We start from the raw sequence: 22,226 nt of genomic DNA on the forward strand, positions 1-22,226 counted from the left end.
AAAAAGCATACATCAATTGGAGAATGAACAATAGGTTACTGAATGATCAATGGGTTATAGAAGACATCAAGGAGGAAATTAAAAAATTCTTAGAGATAAATGAAAACACAGACACAACATATCGGAATCTATGGGACACATTGAAAGCAGTTCTAAGAGGAAAATTCATTGCTTGGAGTTCATTCCTTAAAAAAAGAAAAAACCAACAAATAAATGATCTCATACTTCATCTCAAAATCCTTGAAAAAGAAGAGCAAAACAACAGCAAAAGAAGTAGAAGGCAAGAAATAATTAAAATCAGAGCTGAAATTAATGAAATCGAAACAAAAGAAACAATTGAAAAAATTGACAAAACTAAAAGTTGGTTCTTTGAAAAAATAAACAAAATCGACAGACCCTTAGCCATGCTAGCGAAGAGAAGAAGAGAGAGAACTCAAATTACTAGCATACGGGATGAAAAAGGCAATATCACAACAGACACTTCAGAAATACAGAAGATAATCAAAAACTATTTTGAATCCTTATACTCCAATAAATTAGAAGATAGTGAAGGCATAGATAAATTTCTTAAGTCATATGATCTGCCCAGATTGAGTCAGGAGGATATAGAAAACCTAAACAGACCAATATCAATTGAGGAAATAGAAGAAACCATAAAAAGACTACCAACTAAGAAAAGCCCAGGTCCGGATGGGTATACAGCAGAATTTTACAAAACCTTTAAAGAAGAACTAATACCAATACTTTTCAAGCTACTTCAGGAAATAGAAAAGGAGGGAGAACTTCCAAATTCATTCTATGAGGCCAACATCACCCTGATACCTAAACCAGACAAAGACACTTCAAAGAAAGAAAACTACAGACCAATATCTCTAATGAACCTAGATGCAAAAATCCTCAATAAAATTCTGGCGAATCGGATACAAAAACATATCAAAAAAATTGTACACCATGATCAAGTAGGATTCATCCCTGGGATGCAAGGCTGGTTCAATATACGGAAATCAATAAATGTTATTCACCACATCAATAGACTTAAAAATAAGAACCATATGATCATCTCGATAGATGCGGAAAAAGCATTCGACAAAGTACAGCATCCCTTTATGTTCAAAACTCTAGAAAAACTAGGGATAACAGGAACATACCTCAATATTGTAAAAGCAATCTATGCTAAGCCTCAGGCTAGCATCATTCTGAATGGAGAAAAACTGAAGGCATTCCCTCTAAAATCTGGAACAAGACAGGGATGCCCTCTCTCTCCACTTCTCTTCAACATAGTTCTCGAAACACTGGCCAGAGCAATTAGACAGACGAAAGAAATTAAAGGCATAAAAATAGGAAAAGAAGAAATTAAATTATCACTATTTGCAGATGATATGATTCTATATCTAGCAGACCCAAAAGGCTCTACAAAGAAACTATTAGAGCTAATAAATGAATTCAGCAAAGTGGCAGGATTTAAAATCAACACGCATAAATCAAAGGCATTCCTGTATATCAGCGACAAATCCTCTGAAATGGAAATGAGGACAACCACTCCATTCAAAATATCTTCAAAAAAAATAAAATACTTGGGAATCAACCTAACAAAAGAGGTGAAAAACTTATACAATGAAAACTACAGAACCCTAAAGAGAGAAATAGAAGAAGATCTTAGAAGATGGAAAAATATACCCTGTTCATGGATAGGCAGAACTAACATCATCAAAATGGCGATATTACCAAAAGTTCTCTATAGGTTTAATGCAATGCCAATCAAAATCCCAACGGCATTTCTTGTAGAAATAGAGAAAGCAATCATGAAATTCATATGGAAAAATAAAAGACCCAGAATAGCAAAAACAATTCTAAGCAAGAAGTGTGAATCAGGCGGTATAGCGATACCAGACTTCAAACTATACTACAGAGCAATAGTAACAAAAACAGCATGGTACTGGTACCAAAACAGGCGGGTGGACCAATGGTACAGAATAGAGGACACAGAAACCAATCCACAAAACTACAACTATCTTATATTTGATAAAGGGGCTAAAAGCATGCAATGGAGGAAGGATAGCATCTTCAACAAATGGTGCTGGGAAAACTGGAAATCCATATGCAACAAAATGAAACTGAATCCCTTTCTCTCGCCATGCACAAAAGTGAATTCAAAATGGATCAAGGAGCTTGATATCAAATCAGAGACACGCCGTCTGATAGAAGAAAAAGTTGGCTACGATCTACATTCGGTGGGGTCGGGCTCCAAATTCCTCAATAGGACACCCATAGCACAAAAGTTAATAACTAGAATCAACAAATGGGACTTACTCAAACTAAAAAGTTTTTTCTCAGCAAAAGAAACATTAAGAGAGGTAAATAGGGAGCCTACATCCTGGGAACAAATCTTTACTCCTCACACTTCAGATAGAGCCCTAATATCCAGAGTATACAAAGAACTCAAAAAATTAGACAATAAGAGAACAAACAACCCAATCAACAAATGGGCCAAGGACCTGAACAGACACTTCTCAGAGGAGGACATACAGTCAATCAACAAGTACATGAAAAAATGCTCAACATCTCTAGCTGTCAGAGAAATGCAAATCAAAACCACCCTAAGATACCATCTCACTCCAGTAAGATTGGCAGCCATTATGAAGTCAAACAACAACAAGTGCTGGCGAGGATGTGGGGAAAAGGGTACACTTGTACATTGCTGGTGGGACTGCAGATTGGTGCAGCCAATTTGGAAAGCAGTATGGAGATTTCTTGGAAAGCTGGGAATGGAGCCACCATTTGACCCAGCTATTCCCCTTCTTGGTCTATTCCCTAAAGACCTAAAAAGAGCATGCTACAGGGACACTGCTACATCGATGTTCATAGCAGCACAGTTCACAATAGCAAGACTGTGGAACCAACCTAGATGCCCTTCAATGGATGAATGGATAAAAAAATGTGGCATTTATACACAATGGAGTATTACTCTGCATTAAAAAATGACAAAATCATAGAATTTACAGGGAAATGGATGGCATTAGAGCAGATTATGCTAAGTGAAGCTAGCCAATCCCTAAAAAACAAATGCCAAATGTCTTCTTTGATATAAGGAAAGTAACTAAGAACAGAGTAGGGACGAAGAACAGGAGAAGAAGATTAACATTTAACAGGGATGAGAGGTGGGAGGGAAAGGGAGAGAGAAGGTAAATTGCACGGTAATGGAAGGAGACCCTCAGGGTTATACAGTGGAGGGGGTAGAGAGAGAGGAGGGGAGGGGAGGGGAGGGGTGGGGAGGGGGGAGGGTGGATGATGGGAAAGGCAGCGGAGCACAACAGACACTAGTATGGCAATTTGTAAATCAATGGATGTGTAACTGATGTGAATCTGCAATCTGTGTATGGGGTGAAGGTGGGAGTTCATAAACCACTTGAATCAAAGTGTGGAAAAAAAAAAAAGAATGTGAAGAGAGAGCCTACATAATGGGAGAAAATCTTTATCACCTAGACCTCAGATAGAGCATTAATCTCCAGAATATATAAAGAACTCAAAAAACTTAACACCATAAAGACAAATAAGATAATCAATAAATGAGCAAAGGAACTGAAAAGACACTTTACAGAAGAAGAAAGAGGATTGATCAACAAATACATGAAAAAATGTTCAACATCTATAGCAATCAGAGAAGTGTAAATTAAAACCACACTGATATTCCTTCTCCAGTCAGTATGGCAATTATCAAGAATACAAGTAACAATAAATATTGGTGAGGATGTGGGGAAAAAGCTACACTCACACATTGTTGGTAAGACTGCAAATTGGAGCAACCACTATGGAAAGCAGGGTAGAAACTTCTCAGAAATCTTAGAATGGAACCACCATTTGACCCAGATATCCCACAACTTGGTTTATACCTAAAGGACTTAAAATCAGCATAGTATAATAACATAGCCACATCAATATTCAGAGCACCTCAATTCACAAACAAAGCTAAAAAACCAACCTAAGTACCCTGCAACAGATGAATGGATAAAGAAAATGTGGTATATATACACAATGGCATATTACTCAGCAATAAAGATATATATATATATATATATATATATATATATATATATATATATATATATATATATATATATATATATACAAAAAAAGACATTATATTGTGTACTTTTATCTGAACTATTTGATCTTAGGACAAACATATTTTTATGATTTTTTACAACAAAGAGAAATAAACATAATCCTGCCTGGCCAGCAAATCTGGGCAAAAGTGTATGCTAAGAGTTCTGAAGACATTAAATTAAATTCACATCATTCTTTTTTATTATTAATAAACCTATTGTTTTATTTCAATGATAAAAAAGAATATAAAAATTCTAATTATGAAGCTTTTTCACTCATTAAGGGTTTCCCTTTTCTCTACTTCCCCCTTTAGTTCTCTTTTCTTTTTTATACTAATTAGTTGTACATGACAATACAATATTTTTATACATCATACATAAATGAAGCATAGCTTCTCATTGTGGTTGTACATGATGTAGAATTACACTGGTTATGTAATCATATATACACATAGGGCAATAATGTCCAATTCATTCTACTATCATTCCTACCCTTATACCCCTTCCCCTCACTTCACTCCCCTCTGTATAACCCAAAGTATCTCTAGTCTTCCCTAGCTCTGTCCCCTTATTGTGAATTTGCATCCACATATTAGAGAAAACATTTTGACTTTGGTTCTTTGGGATTGGCTCATTTTGCTTAGCATGATATTTTCCAGTTCCTTCCATTTACCAGCAAATGCTATAATTTCATTCTTCTTTCAAGCTGAGTAATATGCCATTGTGTGCATATACCATATACTTTTTTATCCATTCATCTTTTGAAGGGCACCTAAATTGGTTTCATAGTTGTGAACTGAGCTGATTTTAAGTCCTTTGGGCATAAACCCAGGAGTGGAATAGCAAGGTCAAATGGTGGTTCCATTCCAAGTTTTCTGAGTAATCTCCATACTGCTTTCCATAATGGTTGCACCAGTTTGCAGTCCCACCAGCAATGTGTGAGTATACCTTTTCCTCACATCCTTGCACACATTTATTGTTGCTTAAAACAAATATAGTGATTTTAGAGTGTTAGTCATGGAACAAAAAATATTGTAATATAAATTTGCCAGGATATAGAAAGACAATTCATTCCAATTTATATTTCTGGCAAAATGGAACAAGGTAAAGACACTCTGTTTATATGATGAAACTTTAAAATGATCCATTGCCTTGATAGACTTATGAAGGCCATGAGCCAAAATTTGGGATAAAACTGTTCCCATTGCACCTTGGTTGTTTTAAATGTTCCCTTTTTCATTTTATTGTTTTTTTCAGTCTCAAATGTGTTTTGAGATAACTCTTAATATTACATATTAGGTAAGATTTGTTGAAATAAATTTCCAAGCAAACTTGAATAACAAAATTATCTTAATATAAGCAAAATGTTAACAGAACAAAGTAAAGAAAAATAAAGTTAAAAGGCCTCTAAATGTTAATCCTATAATTGCAGCTTAAGAATGGTGTTTTCCCTTGGAATGAAACCACCATTTCACCCAGTTATCCCACTCCTTGGTCTCTAGTCAAAGGACTTAAAATCAGCATACTACAATGACAGAATCACATCAATGTTTAGAGCAACTCAATTCACAATAGCTGAGCTATGGGTTTGGGGGATTCTCTTATTTCACTTAGCATAATAATCTCTAGTTTCATCTATTTACTGGCAAATGCCATAATTTCATTCATATATATATATATATATATATATATATATATATATATATATATATACAGTTAAACTTTTGGGTTTTTTTGACAGATAAATAACTTGAAATGATGATTATGCTGCTTTAATATATTCTGATTTTCACAGATGCTCTAAGAATAATTTTCAGAAATAAATTAGTTAACATAAATGATATATACATTTTTAAATGAACTTTTCATGTAATTTAAATCTTCATAGTATGCTGTGTTAAGCTAAGTAATATTGCCTACATATATATTATATATTGCATATATAGATCTGTCAACTCTAAGTTAAAATAAATTTTGTGGCCAGTAGCCTCCATTCCCTATGGGACGAAGGGGCTGGAAGGCAGGGCAGAGGCCAGGTTGTCTTTGTCCAAGTTTATACAGCTCAGGCAGATTATCTTATTTTGTTTTCAAGCCCAGGGCTGGTGTCCCTGACTCACAGCCAGATGATCTGCAGTTGTCTGAGGTCAGGCAGAGAAACTGCTGGGATTGCCAACACAGGTTTTAAATGATTTAAATTTTTTATTTAAACATTTCTTCTGGTGCCCTGCTATCCTTGAATACCAGAGGCAGTGACTTTTTGCATCATCAACTTAGTTTTTGACTGTTCAAAACTCCTTATCACGCAACTACATAATTGTCTGCCCAGGCAAAATCTCTTCCAGACCAACTCTGAATGCAAGATTGTGTATTAATCCAGAAAAAAATATTTAAAGGCTAGTGTTACAGTAAAACATATTTCTCATAGACAGGCTTATACCTATCAGTGACCCATTCAGCCAAGATCTCTGCAACAGGCTACTGGTAAGATCAACATAGATGCTGGTCCATGTATAAAAGGGCCAGCAACAGATACAATTGCCACAGTCTGGCTGGGCACAATCAGGAGCCACTTGTCAAAAGAAACTAACTTTATTTTTAGAACCACACATGCCAAACAAAACAGCCTCTCAGGAAAAACCCTCAGAGCCTCAACTGCCACCACCGGCTTTCCACAAGCCTCTCTCTCCCACACAAGCTTCTCCCCACCTCCCCAATCCTCCTGCTCTTGAGGCCAATTGGCTGGGTCACGTGGGCAGAGCCAAAAAAGTCCCCCAATGAGCAGCTCCGTGGTCTGAAAGGGCAGGGAAACAGCCCAATGAGCATCACCGCAGAGGAGCCAATCAGCTAGATGTTGCTGGGGCCGAGGAGCCAATCAGCTAGATGTTGCTGGGGCCTCTGTGAGCCAATCATCAGCCAGCAGCTGGAAGTTTGCTGGCAGCTGGAAGTTTGCTGGGGCCCCTTTGGCTGTGGCTCTCAACAGCTTCTTATGAATTATTTCACCTATTTCCTCCCAGTCTTTCAAATTTAGTGATCCACTTTCTGGATAGAAGGGACAGTGAGATCTTATCTCTTTCAGCAAGGAAGAGGATTGGGATTATTATCACTTACAGTATGTCTAGCCTTGCAAAGTAGGAAAGAAAGTTCAGTCCAATGATGCATTTGTGCATCCGACAGAAAATTTCTCATGGCATCACTGATTAGGGATTCGTACTAGCTGATGAAAAGATTCATCTAATGCCCTCTCTGGGCCAGTGTCAACCACTCCCTTCCCTCATTACCTCCAACATCTGGAAGGGTTTCTGCCCGGGCTGATTTTGTTTTCCCAAACTTTCTGAAGACTGGGAGGACATGTGGGGTCTCTTGCCCCATGTTGGGCACCAGCTGTAAAGGAACACCTGTGGAGAAAACCTGTGGGGAGATGCACAAAAGAACAGACACAGACACAAAGTATCAGTGGGCAGACAGAGGTGGAGCAGAGAGGAGTGAAGTAAAATGCTGAAGAAGTGTAGAAGTGAAGTGTCTGCTCCTCCTTCCCTGCCTAGGAGTTTATTCACTCAAAGAACACATACCTCTCATTACCATGACTATATTAGTATTTCTTTAACTGGAGTGCTAGCTATCTGAGATAAGGTCCAGATGAATACAAACACAGAGCCTCTCACATCCAAGGACATTACTATGGAAACAAGGTAGTGTCTGAATAGTTATCTTATTACCTCAGAGGGAGACAACTGGGCATCCTAGGTCTAGGAAGCAGGGTAAACTTGTGAAGAAAAATTCTATGGCAGCCAGGCATCCCCTGCTTTTGCATAGGAGTTTCCCAGATACGAGGTATCTCCTAGCAGCCAGGAATTCTGTGCCTTTACACAGAAACTTCCTAGTCACCAAGCATGTCACAATCACAAAGTTTGTAGACCCCAATCCTAAACACAGAACTCCCACAGCTCCAGTTTTGGTGACTCTCTTTCTGTATCTTTTTGACATTGATTAATCCTTAAAGATGTGGGCTATGCTGCATAGATATTCATGGTAGGACTTGAGCAGAGATCTTGGCTGGATGGGCCATCTATATGTATAAGCATGTCTACAAGAATGATGGTTTACTGTAATATAGTCTTTGAATAGTTTTTCTGGATAATTATACAATCTTGTCATTGAAGATGGTCTGTCAGCAGTAAAGTATACGAAAGAGATTCTGTATGTATAAGCATTTAGGAAATTGCATGATAATGGTTCTAAACCAGCAGAAACTAAGTTAAAGGCATAAAAAGGCACTGCCTCTGGTGTGCATGAATAGCAGAACACCAGAAGAAAGTGTAAAAAAAAGATTTAAATCCTTTAAACCCAGTCCTAGTAGTCTCTACACTGTTTCTCAGCCTGGCTCCGGGTAGCTGGAGATTATCTCACTGTAGGCCAAGGACACCAGCCCTAAATTGGGGGTGGGAGGGAATTCTAGATAAGTTGCCTTTGTTGTAGAAAAAAATGGCCAAAGAGAACCAGGCCTGTGCCCTATATTCCAGCCCCTTTTTTTCATTGAGGTGTGGAGACTTATGGCCACAAAGGATGTTCCAGCACTGTCAGTTTATGACTTGGGGACAGAAATAGTCTCCCCTTTTAAGATCTGACAAGACACCCAATTTGGCAAGGGATGTTGATCACTGGGGCAAAACAATTCTTGCTACAACAGCCCATTAAGCTACGCCTGAGGAGACTGACAGAATAAATAATTGTACCCAGAAAACAAAACAAAACAAAACTAAGGCCAACCTGTGTTTTATAGGCAGTCTCTGCAAAGAGACCTCTAAGGAAGCCTAAGGAAAAGAAAGGAAATGGGGCCTCCTTCCATTATATACCAATATGCCTAGTATTTTTTAAAAGGGCTAAAATGGAGAGTCTGGGTACAATTAACAGTGGAGAACTCACTTAAATTTGATGGCATTATGATCAGGATCAGGCAGACCAGTCAGACTCAAAAATGTTCTGTGCACCAAACCCTTGAATGCCATCTGGGAAACAAAAGATTAAGGCACAATTGTTGTATGTGCTGGATTGTCCAACCCTCTTCTGGGATAAAATTTATTGTGTAAACTAAATGCACAGACACCATTCATAAGGATTTTTTCAGAATATGAACTTAAGAAAGAATCCAAAACTAGAAGAGATAAAAGAAAGTTATTGGTATGGAAGCATATTTTAATACAGAAAATTAGAAGGAAAAAGAAATGTTTCTGGAAGAGAAAGTAGCTAAAGTTTAAGATGAAAGAGGACAAAACTAAGGATGTAAACTGTGAAAATTTAATTGTTACAGAAGGTTTGTGGAAGGTAAATCTCAAAAAATTTGTGCTTGTGATTAATTGGCTATAATTAGCACAATCAGTTAAAGTTATATGAGCTTCAATATACTGATATGAAGCAAAGTCTGAAACATTAATCTGCTCTTATCTAGCAAGATAATTTTCTTGTACTTGTTAGTTTTTATTACTCAGGGAAACTAAGTCTTCAAGGAATTGGGGCTGTGTCTATTTTCAAATCATAAATAATTACTGTGTAACTGGTTAAACAAACAACTAAGTGCTACGTAAAAGTTAAAAAATGAAAGTTTATGTAAGTTTACTGGCAAGATAACCAATAAATGCTCTCTTTTATACATTGTATCTGATATAGAAGGGCCACACTGTCATTTAAAGGCCTATATCTGGGCTGGGGATGTGGCTCAAGCGGTAGCGTGCGGCCCAGGTTTGATCCTCAGCATCACATACAAAAACAAAGATGTTGTGTCCGCCAAAAACTAAAAAACAAATATTAAAAAATTCTCTCTCTCTCTCTCTCTCTCTCTCTCTCTCTCTCTCTCTCTCTCTCTCTATATATATATATATATATATATATATATATATATATAAAGACCTATATGTTTTTGCTATGATTAAGTCAATTTCTAATCCTTCACACTGTTTTCTATATGTACAAGAGATTTAGGGTTATCCTTTAATTTTTGTTAACCCATGCATACCTGTGATTACTGTTAATATACACTTTGTATTCTAAAATGTACTTTAAAACTTAAACAGTTAAATGTAAAGCTTATGAGAGCACTTTGCCAAGTTGCTATTCTTCAACCTAAAATTATCTGTAGCAAAAGAATTGAATTTGTATAGAAAAAACAAATTTGGTTGGTATTTATTTATGTCATTTGGTGTTATGTAGCTGAGTAAAATAGCCTGTTGTCAATAAGGTAAATATACAATTTTGTGTTACTCTTCCTGGAATTGGAATTTAAATGCATTTTTGAAAGATAATGAGGAGATCCTGATCTGTTTAAAGGTGTCACTATAAAACATGGAAGCATTGTGCCACTTTTTCCACAAAAAGAATGTTAAAAAGTTCTCATAGCCTTTCTTTGATTCATGTTTCAGATGTAATGTTGTATTGTGTTGTATGTGATGAGCCCTGTCTTACCTGAGATAAGGCTCTGCCTCCCACCTCACTCCACGTTAGAATGGCTCTAAAATAGTCTAGACTTCAGTGTATTTAAAGTTGTGTTCAAAAGATTGATTTTTGTTGTAAAGATTACTGTGATCTCAAAAAGGGATATAACATATAAATAAGTAAGCTTGATATGTTAAAATCATGTATCTTGATTCATAGGTATTACACAAATTGAATATTTTTTGTTCCATTAATTTCATTTTGTATTTTCCCTGTAGACTTTATAACTGTTGCCTGTTAGTGTTTTGCATAAGTACTGCTTCTAAGCAAAACAAAACAAACAAACAAAAAACAACACAAATAAGTTTCAGGACAGAAAGTATAAAATTCTGACTTCTAGTACTGACCCCAATTAAAAGAAAGGAGTAAATATAAAATTATAGATATTGAAGTTATAACCTGTTACTCCCTCTTTAAGACTGGTGAAACTGGTTTGCAGGGTGTTTAAGACCAAAAAACTTGATCAAGGAAGAAAGCAGCCAAAATTTTGGCCCTTGCCCTCTAAGATCAGCCATAATCCAGAGAATGGTGGGACCCTCTCTAGGCCCTTCATTCTGACCAATCAATCTGCTGATCAAGGAGATTGAAAGGATCTTAGAGAACAGGAAGCCAACTGGTGCACATTATGAAAAGAGGAGGGTCATTGGAGATGGAAACATTCCTGTTGCTTCTAGGAGAAGCCACATATTGCCAGTGGGACCCTGACCCATTCTGGCTGATGGCACCACTGATAGAGGAAAGCTAAAGGAGCCAAGAGGCTTTGCATGTGTGCCTGGAGTGATCTCTGAGGAACCTCAGCTGACTCATAAGAGTAGACAGGAAAGGTCAGTTTTGACCAACTTGGTCTTAAACACCTGGCAGGAGAGTATAACATGAGCCTGGTCCTACATTGACATTTTAAAGAAAAAACAATGTTTTCTTTTTAAAAAATATAACTTAAGATGTACAATTGTGGTAGCCCTACCAAAAATAAGTAAAATTGGAGGCTATAAAGTAAGAGTTCTTATATGTGAATGCCTTATAATAATGATCACAAAGAATTCCTGAGTTAAATTGAATCTTATCTCATAGACTTACAAATCTTCCTAACCTTCTATATTGATAAACTTGAGATCTGCTTTTCACTGATAAGGTTAAGAGTTACTGACCTTATGGTATTCAGAGATTGGCTGAAATAGTAATTGTTTTGTGGTAATTTTTACAAAAAAGTAATGCTTTGCTGTCTTGTTTATTGCTGGCTTAGTTTGATCACTGTCCTATGTATATCTTTTCCAGTTACATGCTATCTGCCACTGTGGACCTCTGAATTGCTATAATGTTGAAGGCCCTTAGCTGTCCATGCCCCACCTAACAGAGAACAAGGACTTTGAATTACTATCCCCAACTTCATCCCCCTTCATCAGCAAGCAGTATTTGGAGATGTTGTTGCACAATTTTACATAGAAATGGAATGTAGAAATTGACAGTGGGAAAATGTAAGTCATCCACTTTATGCTTCAAATATAACCCTTGCTGCTTTGCCACTGCAAATGGTTTTTAAAATGGACATGTTTCTTTCTCTTCCTCTCTCCTTCCTCTTCTCCCTCCCCAATCTCATCAAGGAAAAAGAATTATTATTTTTTTTCCTTGAGTATACATGCACAACAGGCACAATGTAATCCAGACTTTGGAGATAATACCAGAAGATCTCAAAAGTGACTATCTCCCAAATTAACAAGTGAATTACAACTCCATCAGAGATCACATGGAATGTAACCTTTGAATCACCTGTTTAAAATCTATTTGTTCCTGCTAATGGGCAGAATCACAGCCTTTGGGACAGGAGTCTTCCTGTGTTTCTCCTTTGCTAGCAAAGCAATGAAGCTTCTTTTTCCTTTTTCTCAAAACTGTTACCTCATTATTAGGTTGGTGTGTACTCAGTAGGGGAAGAAAGGGAATTCTGTTTCTCCTGAGAGTAGTTAGAGGGAGAGATTAGGGATGAGCCAGGGAGAGAGAAAGAGAAAGAAATATGTCCATTTTAAAAGTAAGTTGGAGTGGCAGAGCAGCAAGGGTTATATTTAAAGAATAAAGTGGACACTGTTATAGAGCCAAGTAATTCAGACTTGGTGGGTGTGGCTACAGAAGATCTAAGGTATGGCCTTCTCCCAAATTAACATGTGAATTACAGTTTTCCTTCAAGGAATACCTGGAATAAACTACTTCATCAAAATCCCTCTGTTCTGGAGAAGCAGAATCACAGCCTCTGGGACAGAATTCCCTTGTGTTTCTTCTTTGCTAGCAAAATGATAAACCTTCCTTTTCCTCTTTCTCAAAACCATTTTCTTGTTATTGAATTGGCTTTAGTTACAGGACTAAGATTTTGGTAAGAAATTAGCAACCCAAATGGGACTTGAGCATAGCCCCAGCTCTGGCTTTCTTGGGCAGACCTGGCACTCTATGTTCATGTTGAGGATGTTAGGTAAACTTGTTGAAGGACAACTGCTTGAGAGTTAAGAGATGTGTGAGTTGGCCTTGGGTCAAACCAGAGGAGCTATAGTTGTGAGTAAAGGAAGGGAGTGAGTGACTTTCCCAGCAGCTGCCAAAGCCCCTTTTGCTTGAGGGAACTCCTGCCTTCTCTCCTTGAACAGAACAAATTTCTCCATATTGGTTCACTTTGAAAAAAAGGAACTAAACTCAGCAAAGTCACAACACTTTGGCCATCTATTAGTCTCCCCTAATGAGCACACTGGAAAACCTTGATTCTACACATCTTTTCCCCCTTCGTGGGAACATCTCATACCTCTTTGTGGGGATATCTCTGGTGCCACTGGTGTAAAAATCACAGTTAAGTGAGAGTTGGATATTTGGGGAATAATCTCCTCATCTGGTCTGTTTTAAGTTTTCTGTCTGTTAGCTATGGTATTGGAGATTCTCTCTGGTTGTCTGTGTCCATGTTTTTCTGTTTGCATCTGTTACTGACCCCTTAAGACATGCACAATACTGCATTGATCCTGTAAGTCTTCTCTTAGGTAGAAAGACCTTAGGTAAATGGGCCACCAGTAGGTATAATCCTGCCTAAGAAAAAAATTATAATGTTTGACTATAACAATCTGGCCTTTGGATGGTTTTCTAAGCTGTTGCACAATCTTGCAGTTGAAGTTGATTTGTCAGAGATAAAATAAGTGAAAGAATTCCTGTATGTACAAGCATTTATACAATTGCATTATAAGAAGTTTGAAAGTTAAAAAGTAAGCTGAGAATGCAAAAAGGCAAAGTCTGTGTGTGTAAGGACAGCAGGACACCAGAAGAAAGGGATAAAAAATGTAAGCCCTTTCAATCCAGTGCTGGCGGTCCCAGAACTTCTTCTCAGTCTAGCCCCAAGGAGCTGCAAATTATCTTACTGTATGTCAGGGACACCCATCCTCAGCCAAGGAAAACAAATCCCAGGGAAACTGCATGGGATGTAGATAAATGGGCAAATAAGACCTGACCTCAGCTCTGCCTTCCAGCCCCTGTTTGCTCAGGGAAATAAAACCAGAGTTAAATCACAAGGGTCATTGTACCACTTTTGCTGGTGAGTGGCTTCTCAGTGGACTGTAGGCCTCACTGAATTCTTTCTGATTTCTTGTCTCATGGGTTCAAATAATAAAATCCACTGATTTATTTGAATAAGAGAAGAAAAGATGGAACTCCTGTGATGTGAGAGGAAAACTGTCAGAAGGCTTTTTCATTTGAGTGTAGTGGTTTAGGAACTTACAGCCTCTGCATGAAGGCATTGATCAGAATCCATGATGAACAGACATTCAAAAGTGCTGGGGCTAATTGCTGGAATCTATATTCTAACTGAATGTATTTTTTTTTAGTCCCATCACAAAGTCATGAAAAGTTAATTTCTGTTTTACTATAAATTACTATGATTTCTAAACTTACTTGGAATGCCTGCCCATGCCTTGAACTCACCCATGCCTGGCTTTCCCTGACCGGATAACAACTCTTTCTGAAACTTTAGTGTCACCGCATAAATTCTGGTGTTGGGATCTAAATTTATTTGCTAACTTGAAATGTTGAACCATTTAGATCATTAACCTACTATCTGCCTTGTATTATGCTTGTCAAAATCCTGTTATCTGTAAGTTCTCAAGACACCCTCCCTTTTGCAACTTTTGGTGCTATAAAACCATGCTCCTAAAGAGCTGGGGCACTTTCCTCTAACCCAAGGATTTTGGGAGAGACAGTCCCAGCCAGCTGGAATTACAAGCTTGCTTTAATTTGATTTAAAATTGAAGTTGGTAGTCCTTTCTTTGCACTGTGGTTTAACACTCAAGTCTTAATTTGTAACCTCTACTTACACTTTCCTGCCTGATAATTAACCTATCTAATTCAGGAGATAATACCACCAGTCAAAAAAGGCATGACAGTGGGTTCCAGCACTATTAGATTAAAACCTGGGGACAAAAATGCTGTCTCCTTTTAAGATCTGAAAGGATGCCACATTTGGCCAGGGGACACTTCTGAGTGCAACTGTGCCTGCTGCACACAGAGCTAAAATACAGGGGCCTCCTGGAGTTCCCATGTATGCAGGAACCTATGTTTTGGCCTTCTGATTTCTTTGGAGAGAGGTCCCTAACAGTCTCTGTATGATCAATGTGGCCTTCATTGGACAGAGTGGCCTGAACATAAAACATGGCTCTGAATATTGTGGGAATCAGGAAAGAAGTGGCAAACAGAACTCAAAGAGTGGGAGAACTCAAACTTTATTTTATGCCAGTGGGCCCAGAAATCAGAATCCAAGTTCTGAGCACCCATCATCAGTTTTTCACAACATATACAGGCTACCTAGTGTCATAAACATTCTAGTCTACATGATATATGGTTGTGCACAGGGTTTCTAGTGGGAAGCAGGTTTACAGAGGCAGTGTGCCATAAGGGGAAGAACTGGTTTCTTTTTCACAGCCTTCAATAAATCTCTAGCCTTGGGCCTGGAGCTTGCACAGGGGCATTTGCACTTCAAAGGGGAGTGGTTATAGCCTTAGGGGAAGTTATTTACAATCCAAAAGGTAGGGGTGAATGATGTTAATCAGGTTTCTTGAAGATGGAATGACTAGAAAGGGAAAGGATACTCTTTCTTTCCTAGACAATAATTGTTATGACAGTGTTCTCATAGTTTATTTTACAACCAGGCTTTTTTTTCTTTTTATTTCTTTTTTTTTATTAGTTGCTCATGACAATACAATGATCTTCACATATCATACATTTGATTCAAATGGGGTATGAATTCTCATTTTCCACGTGTACAGGTTGCAGGATCGCATTGTTTATAAAGCCACGCATATACATACAGCAATACTAGTGTCTTGTATTCTGCTGCCCTTCCTACCATAACATGAGTACAATTGAGTGTGGAGACTGCTTGAAGTTGATGGTATTGTGAGAAGTGAGAGAGAGGTCAAGTTCCAAAATATCATGTGCTCCAACCCTTTAAATCCAAACTGGAAAGAAAAAAGATTAAGGCACAGTTTTTCTGTGTATGTGCCAGATTGTCCGAGTCCTCTCCTGGGATAAAATTTGTTGTCTAAATTAAATGTACAGATAACATTTTTGAAAGGAAAGCAAGGAATCAGGAGATGGGCAAGTGAGAAATGAAAGATGAAGACCAGGCAGAGATACACACAAGTGTTTATTTGCCAGAGCTGACACATAAGGCCATATCTCCATACACAGAGAGAGGCAACACAGGCTTGGGGTTTGAGACTTTTATGGAGAAGGCTCAGGTATTAGAGCCTGGTGGGTCCCAATGTAGGCAGTTAATGGTGGGGTTGGTATGAGGGAGTGGTGAGCCTCTCAGAAAGGCCTTGGGCTGGAAAGCAAATTTTTTCTTAAAATGGCCACCCAGATGTTCAGTAAGGACCTTACAATTCTCACCTAAAATGCAACAAAGTGTTTTTGTAAGTGCCTCATAGGAAAAGAAAACAAAGCCTGCTATGCTGGGGCCTACTAAGAGTGAATAGGGCCTTGTAGGTCAAAGCGGCCACAAGTATTATCTTAACAAAGATTTTGTTTAAGGAAGAAATAACTTGCTCTAGGGAGAAAAATAACCCCTTAAGGTAGAGGCATTGAAGGGGGTCTATTCTCTTCTGGACAAATGTTTAAAACATAAATTGAGTCAGCTTTGTCAGACCCAACAATATACATATTCTGCTTGTTAAAATCACCTCACTCTAAACCAGGTACAGTGATGCATGCCTGTAATCCCAGCAGTTTGAGAGGCTGAGTCAGAAGGATCACAAGTTCACAGCCAGCCTCAGCAATTTAGTGAGGCCTGAGAAACTTATCAAGACCCTGTGTCAAAATAAACAACAACAACAACAACCACTATACAGGGCTGGTATGTGGCTCAGTGCTTAAGTGCCCCTGGGTTCAATCTGTGGTACAAAACCAAACCAAACCAAACATTACAAACAACCCTTCCAAAACAAGAAAGCAAAAAACAAACAAACAACAAAACAAAAACCTCACTCTGATGAGTACCAATTTGTGTAAGCCTTGAGGGATATAAAATAAGTATAATGTCCATTACTTTTAGGAATTTTCTTTGGTCAGGGGGAAAAAAAAAGATGGCCTAAAATTTGACGAAGTTTAGTTTTCACAAATAACCTATGTGACTAAAATTTGTATACACCTGAAACTAACTTTGTTTTTCTGAGCCTCATCAAAATGTTCTTTAAAAGTTTACAAAGTGAACATTTGTGTAGGTTTATAGGCAAGGTAACAGATAAGTCCTCTTTTACACACATTGCATCTGGCATGAAAGAACCTCACTGCCATTTGAAGAATTAGCTTATATTTTTCTGCTTTGCCTAAGTCTATTCATGAACATTAGTACTGTTTCCTAAATGTATAAGAGATTTAAGACTATTCTTTGATTTTTGCTAGTACTAGTAGACTATATACAACTGTATTTATCATTATTGTACACTATAGATCCTGAATTTTACTTTAAAAATTAAATTTAATTAATTTAAAGACATCTGTGTAATTATGCTAACAATTACTGGCTTCTTTTTATATTAGATGTATTTATGTTTCTCTAGTATACAAGTTTTTAAAATGTCAAGCTTAGGAGAGCACTGGTATTTTCCAAACTAAAGTTGTCTGTAGTGATAATCTCTTTTGAACTTATATAAAAGTAGAAAGTTTAATTGGAGATTTATTTATGTCATTGAATGTGCTGCTACTGGATAAAGATAACCTATAAGATATTTATAAAATTTTGTTACTTTTTATACTGGGATGGGAATTTAAATGTGTTTTTAAAAGATAACAAGAAAACCTGATCTGTATAAAGGTTAACAATATGAAATATGGAAGCTTTTTGCCACATTTTCCACAAAAAAGAGAGTTTGGAGCTCTCTTTTTGATTGATGTTTCAGAAGTACTGCTGTATTGTGTTATTTGTCAAGAACCCCACCTCACCTGAGATAAGGCTCTGCCTCTCTCTTTACTCCAAAACAGGCTCATTTACAGTTATGTTCAAAGAATAGATTTTTTTTTTTTTTTTTGGTACTGGGCTGTGAACTCAGGGATATCCAACCACTGTGTCACATCCCCAGTCCTGTAAGGGTCCCGCGAAACGTTGGAGAAAGAGACCACCAAGTGACCACTCATGCAATTGGCAGAAGGGGGATTTATTGAACCAGCATGCTGGGGCTCTGTGCCCACTCAAGAAGGGAAAGCAGCCCAGAGCCCCGAGCAGGGGCTGAGCACTGCTTAAGTACACTTTTTGGGGAGGGCGGAGGGCTTTGTATACATCAGAACAAATCATCATGAGGCGCGGGAAAATTGAACAACAACTCCTAAACATGATTAGTTCATTCATTGGCGGGAACAGGTCAGGCTGGAGTGATAGGTCATTCCTAAGGAGGGGGTTACATTTAAACTGATTGGTCCAGGCCCTGCAATGCCTACGTGCGACCACACAGAGCCCTTATTAAACAACCAAATAGTCAGGGGAAATATTTACTGGGCAGTTCCAAGCATTGTCTTAACAGCTACAGAAATTTCAGGTTTTGCAGGTAGCATAGAAACCTAACAATACCTAATCCTTTACATTTTAACTCAGACCTTGCAGCTTAGAAACTTTACAACACCCGGTCTTTTACCCTTTAACTTTTACACAGTTTTATACACTCTTTGGGGAAGTTAGGGACTTCACATACATCATAGCATCTCTTAGCAAATCATCACACACGGTGGGAAAATCATAAAACAACTCTAAAACATGATTAGCACATTCACTGGTGGGAACAAGTTGGGTAGGGATGATTGGTTACTACAAGAGGGGGATTCATTTGAACTGATTGGTTTAAGCCAAGAGGGGTGTTCGTTTCCCAACACCATAAACTACTGGGAGGGTCATCTGGCATCCCAGGGTATTTCCCTGTCTCATACTGATTGGTGGCTGTTATGGGGTTGCTATGGGTCCCCACCTAGCCTGACTGAGTCAGGGACACCTGGTGCAGCAGATCTCATTAGTAGATAAACAACTTAGCAGGGTGGGAATGTGCCTAGGGGTGAGCTGTGGGTCTTTCCAAGGACAAAGGTCATGTCCCTTCCTTGGACAGGCTTTGCTCTGAGGTAGAGGCTGGTTTTTCAAACATTTGAAAGGAAAGACGATTTTTCAAAAATGTAACTTATACACTTGTTTCAGCCCTACCAAGGGTAAATAAAGCTGGAACCTATTAAGGAAGGGTTCATTTGGAAATCAATTACAATGAGCAGAAAGGAAATGGTATTGGTAGAAACTTCAGAACTCAGGGTAAAACTGAATTCTCAATTCTGGCATTTGGAAGTATCCCTTTATTAAGTACAATGTTCCCATACTTCTCTGGGACCTTATAGGCTCAGGATTCAGATTTGAAACCTATGTTCACTATGTAAACTGCTTTTCATAGGAGATGGGAAACTGTATTTGGAGGGAGGTTGTAGAAAAAGTATCTTGCAAAATGCTCCAAGCGCATTAAGAAATTGTATATCACGAGAGCAAAGCCTTCATATTGATCTTAAGGGCACTTAAGGCCTAAACTCAATGTAGCTGAATATGTGCATTTTGAAAATGGTTTATAAGAACAAGAATGAAATAAAAATGGCAGGCAGCTTCCAGAAACAGATTTAATTCACAAAGGGGTCTTACTGAGTCTGATTTTTCTGCAACAAAGGCTTCATATTCTTCCCAAGGGCTTCCTAGTTACCATGCTCAAAAGGACGGAATATCTGCCATTGGAAAACAGCTACAATGAACAGAAGGCAAAAGTTAAGAAAGCTGCACTACATAAGATCAAGCTGAATTTTTAATTCTTGCATTTGGAGTTACTCCTTTGTTATCTATAATGTTTCATAGATCTCTGGGGCCCTATATGCCCAGAACTTAGATTTAAATCCCAGGTTAAATTTGTAAACTGATTTTACTAGGTTTAAGAAAATTATACTTGGAGGGATTTTTTAGAGGTAGTTTCTTCTGAAATGCTCCAGGTGGCATTAAAGAATCATCTTTCATCACACACAGATGTTCACATTTATCTAAGGGCACTCAAGGCCTGAAGTCTGTACAGCTGAATATGTCCACTTGGAAAACAGGTTATAGGAACAGGAGTAAAACGAAAGTGGCAAACTGGGCATAGTAGCATGTTCCTGTCATTCCAGCAGCTCAGGAGCCTGAGGCAGGAGGATCATGAGTTCAAAGTCAGCCTCAGCAACTCAGTGAGGCCCTAAGCAACTCAGAGAGACCCTGTCTCTAAATAAAATATAAAAAAAGGGCTGGGGATGTGGCTCCACGGTTAAGCACCCCTGGGTTCAATCTCTGGTACAAAAAAAAAAAAAGAAAAGAAAAAAAAAGAAAGAAAAAAGTGGCAGGGAACTTTCATTAACAGATTCATCCTTAGTTCAGAAAAGGGTCACATTGAATGGGCTCCTGCTGCAACATAGGATTAACTTTATTCCCAGGAGTTTAGTAGGTGCAGTGCTAAACAAGGTCAAATATCTGCATTTGAAAAACAGCCAGAATGAGCAGAAGTGAACTGGTACATGTAGAAATATAAAAGTCTTCACAGTAGAGGATCAAACTTAATTCTCATTTCTGGTAATTGGAGTTGTCTCTTTAATAAGTACAATGTTTACAAAGTTTAATAAGTACAAAAGATGGAAAACTGTAACTGGAGTGAGTTTGCAGAGGTGATTTCTTCCCTAATCCTCAGGATGATATTAAGGAATTGTCTTTCAACTCATCAGAACATTAGCTTTCCTGCTAAGGGCACCTCAATACAGCAGAAAATATGCATTTTGAAAATGGTTTATTAGAACAGAAGTAAAATGAAAGTGGCAGGCAGTTTCTAGAAGCAGACTAAAACTAAATTCACAAAAGTTATCACTGAATTGACTATTGTTGCAATACAGGCTCACTTTCTTTAAAGGGGCTTCCTAGTTACAGTGCTCAAAATGCCCAAATATCTTCCTTTGGAACAACAGTAGAACAAACAGAAGGGAAATGCTACATATAGAAAGCTTCACAAAACTGGAAGCTGAATTCTCAATTCTTGCTTTGAGATTTATCTCCTTTATTAAGTATAATCTTCTCATTCTTCACTGGGGTTCATTAGGCCAGGACTAAGATTTGAAGCCTGTATGTAATTTGTAAAATGCTTTTTGTAGAATATAGAACAGTGTTAATGGAGGAAGTTTCTAGTGGTAATTTCTTCCATAATGCTCCAGGTGGCTTTAAAAGGCATTGTCTTCATTGGCAGTACAACAGATTAATTTGTCTCACCTGGGAGTGAGGGGCTGGATGAAGAGTCCTGCTCTGGGTTTACTGCTAGAAGAGAAATAGGGTGAACTGATATTGCTTCCCTCCCCCGTCCCCCACCACAGAAACAGGGTACAACCTGGATGGAAGGGTGCCAATTTTAGGCCGTTTGAGGCCATCCCTGGCAGAACAGTGAGGAAGAAATTTCTGGGAGGAAGGGAAATGTTTCTTTCAGGTGGTGTCCTTGGCTTGGTCTCAGGTTGTGGTTGCTATGTGAAGTGTCCATGTATAGAAAACTGCACCCAGACTTCTGTTCTAGAAAGACAGATTTCTGAGGGTTCTTATGATCTAATCTTTGTGCATTGCAATAATTCCCCATGGACAGATTTTGGGGATATATTGGTCACCTCTGAGGAGCCAGAGGCTGAAGAATAAAACAACAGAACAGCAACAATAAAAATGAACTCACCCTTGTTGAATCTCTGGACAAGTAGGAGGGAGAAAAGTAAAGATTTTTTCACAGACTTATTAGACATCCATGATGTCAGGGTGCCAGTTTCAGGGAGTCTGAAGCCATTCCTCTAGAAGCAGGGTAAAGAAATATCTGCTGTGAGAATAATTCATTTTTGAAATGGTGGTCTTAGCTCAATTTCAGCCTATGGTTGGGTCATGAAGTGAAGTGCACATTCATGGAAACCCACACCCACTGTGGTGTCCCAGAAAGCCTCTTTCTGAGGGCACTTCTGGCTTAGCCTTGGGGGGTAAGAACTACACTCCTCTGGACAGGCTCAAGAGGGGTTTGAGTATTCTCAGCTAGGGAGTTAGGAGCTAAATGAAGAGACTTGTCCCATCTGAATTGTTAG

This window comes from Marmota monax, unplaced genomic scaffold (genome assembly GCF_021218885.2).
Source record: "Marmota monax isolate L192 unplaced genomic scaffold, Marmota_monax_Labrador192_F-V1.1 WCK01_AAM20220418_F8-fsc00219, whole genome shotgun sequence".
NCBI lineage: Eukaryota > Metazoa > Chordata > Mammalia > Rodentia > Sciuridae > Marmota > Marmota monax.